The sequence below is a fragment of the Rhagoletis pomonella genome, unplaced genomic scaffold (assembly GCF_013731165.1).
Source record: "Rhagoletis pomonella isolate Grant_MI unplaced genomic scaffold, Rhpom_1.0 Rhpom_scaffold_00001, whole genome shotgun sequence".
NCBI classification, from domain to species: Eukaryota; Metazoa; Arthropoda; class Insecta; order Diptera; family Tephritidae; genus Rhagoletis; species Rhagoletis pomonella.
This window is the reverse complement of record NW_023458555.1, coordinates 49,574,311-49,579,197: the sequence shown is the minus strand read 5'-3', so window position 1 is coordinate 49,579,197 and position 4,887 is coordinate 49,574,311. Positions and strand designations below refer to the sequence as shown.

The 4,887-nt window shown below is 34.9% G+C and overlaps 2 protein-coding genes across 2 annotated transcripts in view; both read left to right on the top strand.

Moving 5' to 3' along the window:
- LOC118745826 (stromal cell-derived factor 2-like) overlaps positions 1-4,887 on the top strand; it is a 10,667-nt gene that overhangs the window by 5,523 nt on the left and 257 nt on the right. The window lies entirely within an intron of this gene.
- LOC118745817 (stromal cell-derived factor 2-like) overlaps positions 1-4,887 on the top strand; it is a 7,895-nt gene that overhangs the window by 2,751 nt on the left and 257 nt on the right. The gene's annotated exons all lie outside the window — the stretch shown is intronic.

Here is a 4,887-nt window from a genome sequence, read left to right as displayed (position 1 = left end):
AAAAAAGAAATCGATTAAGCCATGTCTGTCTGTCCGTCTGTCCGTCCGTCCGTGTACACGATAACTCGAGCAAAAATTGAGATATCTCAACGAAATTTGGTACGTAGGTTTCTCTTAATTCAAGGTAGGTTGGTATTGAAAATGGGCGAAATCGGACTGTAACCACGCCCACTTCCCATATAACGGCAATTTCCAGAAATACGAAAACTGCGATATTTTAGTAACTACTGAAGATAATTCACTCAAAATTGATATTTACAATAACTTTTTGACGAAAAATAAGAATATTATACATTTTTGGAAAATGGGCGTAGCCACGCCCACTTATGGTTACATGTGTATATCTTAGGAACCGCTGCACCAATTTCTTCCAAACTTGGCATAGTTGTTGGCCTTCGCACAGCATACCAAATGGCCGAAAAGTTTTAAAATCGGACAATAACCACGCCCACATCCCATATAACGGTAATTTAGAGAAATACAAAATCTTCGATAAATCAGTAAATATTAAAGCTAATTTATTCAAAATTGATGCTTGCAACAATTCTTTACCAAGAAATACGTTTATGGTAAAATTTTGAAAAATGGGCGTGGCACCGCCCACTTATGATCACATATATGTATATCGGTAACCGTTCTACCAATTTGTACCAAACTCGGTATGGTTATTGTGCTTGCCACATAAAAGCAAAACGTTGAAATTTATTGAAAGCGGACTAAAATTGAGGCCGCTTTTCATATAACGGTAAATTTCAGAACTGCTTGAAACTTCAAAATTTCGAAATCTAAGGACTCTAATTTACTCAAAATTGATACGCCCCGGCTTACCATGTAGCCGTAGCTTTCGGTAAGGTGAAAAACATATATTTAATACGTGCGCCGGGTATTTAATGTTCGGCTCTGCCCGAACTTAGACTTTCTTACTTGTTATATTTGTCTTTCTCGTTGCCTTTGACTACGGCTTCGACTTTGTCTTTGTCTTTGTCTTTGTCTCTTACCGTTAGTTGTAGCTTTTTGACATAATTTGCAACGGAGAATCTGTCAATAAAATCCCCAACTTTGTGCCAGTGTTCTAAACTTACCAATTCTCGACTGGGAAATGACCAGCTGACACCTTTTGTCTGCTGATGACGGAGTTTCTCTCTCTGTGAGTCTTATGTCTTTGTGAGATTATACAAATATAGTAAATAAGTTTTAAGTTCAACGCCTTTGGCTCTTCAATACATACATATAAAATTACGCTATGAACGAAAATACTTCGAAATTCGGCTAATCCGGCTGAAATGATTTGACTACTTAGTTAAGAAGTAAAATTTTAAAATATTTAGTTCGCATGGAGATAAGATGTTACCAGCCATCGTTACTGGTAATTTTAGGGTTATCGATATCTCTACAGATATCGATATTTCTATGGCCATCGAATTCGCAGGCTTTTTATAACATCTTTATTGTTATATAAGTATCGATGTTATATCGGTGATGTTATCGATTAATAATATCGTCATCGACATGCTATAATTTCGTTTTTCTCTTCGAATTTGTATTGGGATTCATTCAAAGCCAACGATGTTTCACATCGCAACAACAATTTCCAATTTTACTTTTACGGTTTAATTGTGTCAACACCCCATCGAGGTGCGCCCTTAATTGCAAACCCCTTATACAACGTGTTATCATCTGGCCTGCTAAAACGTTTTAGGTTAATTGCGTTTAATCAATGCTGTTGCTGCCATTTTGCCCACCACATTTCATTATATTTGATAACATCATCACTAATTTGTATTTCATATTACTAGAAACATAATATCGGTCATGCATGCGAGCAGACACTTTGTCATTTTCGTAAGTATCTTTTTGTCAGTTTTAATATTTTTTCGTTTGTTACCATTACTTCTAGCCTAATTTAGCTTACATAGATTCTCTGTGTTTCGTGATAGACTAATTGGTATAACACATGTAATTTTGGAGTTTAAGGAAAAGTTTTTAGTTAGTGGACGCATAGATACAGACATATTATAGACCCATAAACCTACATAATGCAATTGTCTCTTTCTCAAATTTATTCTGTGCATATGTATGTATGTATATACATGTATGTATGTGTATACATATGTATTTAGTATATACACCGCAAATTAATATAAATATCGGAAATGCACTTGATTGTGTCGATCTTCAATGGTTCAGTAATACAGGATCCACTTGGTGCTGCCTACCTCCACCACTTATGGATAAAGTAAATATAATTTATGTACTTCGGCACGTAATCAACATTACAATCAGGATTCGGCCATTAATCCACTTAAACATTCCACAGTTCACAAATATGTGGAAGTAATGGCCAAAATCCGACCACGAAAAGGTCATTAAATCTGTAGCGATTTTCGTATTTCAAATACTCGCAAATCCCTGGGTGACAATACAACTTAAGTACATACATGCATATGCATATGTATACGTTAGGGTGTATCACCCCTCATACAAAAAAAAAATCAATTTCCATCGGAAACTGAGTATATTTTAAGACTTCCAGCCAAATATTTAAAAAAAAATATCAAGATTAATCTGAGTTAGACATACCTCAAAATACCTCCGAAAATAGAGTTTTTTACAAAAAGATTTAGTTTCGAAAAATATTTTTCCTAAAAATTATCTCAGGTGATAGAAAAGTGTATGTTTAAAAGGTTTGCATACAAACTTAAAAAATTCTTTCAGCTCCGAAATATTTTGGCGGGGGTCTTTAGAAATAGTTAATTTTATAATTCCGGTGGAACACCTGCAACTTTTTTTTGATGAGGCTACCAAATGTATTTACATATAGTATATCCACATAGTGCGTATATATACTATATGTTTATTATTTCCTAGCCAAACATAAAGGCACACATACTGCACGGCGTATACGTGATTTTCAATGTCCTCACAACATTTCGGTTGTGATAACTTTTACCTTTCTATGTGCACACATGTCCATATGTCTATACAATATGTATGTACAATGACCATAAATGTACCTACCACACAAACCCTGACGAAGTGTCAATTATCAGCTGCAGCAGGACTTTCGACGTGTTTGGCTAGTAAGTGTCTTCATGGGACCACACCAGTTGACTCAAAAGACTCCATGCAAGACCAATAAAGGGAATATGTCTTTTATTTTGCTCATGCTGCTTAAAAAAAATACATAAATGATCGTTTTTCAGGATTTAGCACTGCTGTGCCATTTGAGACATGAATTTTTCAGATATTCGAGGCAAATAAAAAGACTAATAGAACGACTTGCTGGTAGTTACTAGCAGAGAAAGAGGAGCGTCTCATCTAAGAATTGCCGATATTATGATTTATACCGCTATAATTATTGACATTATTATTGTGTTTTCGATTCCGATATTTTTATCATTATCGATATATAATAGCTAACGGTATTTTTATTGTTACCGATATTTTTATCGTTTCCTTTGTTATTATAGGTACCATATTCTTCACTTCACCAATGGCAGCCATTTTCGTATGTAGTTCTAATTACTCTCTCCATTCCTATTTATGCTATCGGTTTTGTCATCATCATAATTCAGTTTCTATTATAACTGTACAGATTAGAGTTGTTGAAGTCTTAGCATGCCTCTTGGTGTTAAAAAGTGCGTAGTTGAGTTTAACGCTATCACAATCTGTTTAGTTTAACAGCAAAAAAAGTGCGATTTATCGACGAACAAGTCGATTGCAAAAAAACAATAATTCCTGAAGATAGAAGGCGAATTATCGATAAAAATAAATGTAATAAATAAAACTACTCCAATTTATGTTTTATTTAATAACCGGCCTGAAGCTCAAAATCAACGTAGAAAAACAATTAGTTAAAAAAAAGTAAGACAGGCTTCCATTGGTGGTTAGTGAAAGGCATAAAAATCGATCCCGCACCAACTAACCGCAAAATTTTTCATTTCAAATATCAACTATATCGGACCATCGTCATCGTGTTCTGAGCTAAATCTGAATCAAGTCTCAAGCTAAACGGAAAGTTGGTTAATAACTGATTACAAAATTTAATTACACACAGGTGCAACTTAATAAAAGCTTGTGAAAGACAGTTTTAATGTTAGAAGCCTTAAACTTAACTATTACCCGTAGAAATGGCCATTTATATACATACTTACATATATAGATACACACTAATGTATGTAAATACATATGTACATATGTCTGCTGAAATATAATACCAAAATTGTACTTTCCCTATGACCGCCGGACACAAATCAATTGCGATAAGCAATTGGTAAAGACAAAATATTTTATTACTAAACTAAAAAGGATGAAAGCTTATGCGGGTATGTATGTATGTATGTCTATCGCTGTTGAAAGGGACCTAAATTGCAAAACGACGCTTTTACGCTACTTGGCGAACCGTCGCATGCGAAAACGAGTAATGGCAATGTACGACTATTTGGCACGCAAGCAGGAATTTTTGTAACAATTTTATATCTTTTAACCGCAGGCTAGGGCTTTCAATTTCGCTAATACAAGCAAGCTTACAAAAGCACACCCGAACATACATACATACATACATGTATAATATAACCACTCACACCCATGTGAGTTCAAATTCATATAAGCAATTGATGAGCTACAGCTGCTAAAGAATCTTCAACATAGAAATAGATAAGTAAATGTAGATGTATGTAAGTATGTTTGTATTAATACACATACAAATGCACTTGTATTTCGCTACAACCCAGCTTTGTTTCCGATGTTCGAATCACAAAGCGTAACGAGTTAATGTGAACGTTATGGCGTGGCGAGCGCGTGAAAAAGGACGCAACTAAGGCAAACACCCACCCCCAGTAACCAGCCAGCAAACAAAATCGCCACGAAACCTTGTCAAGGACAAAC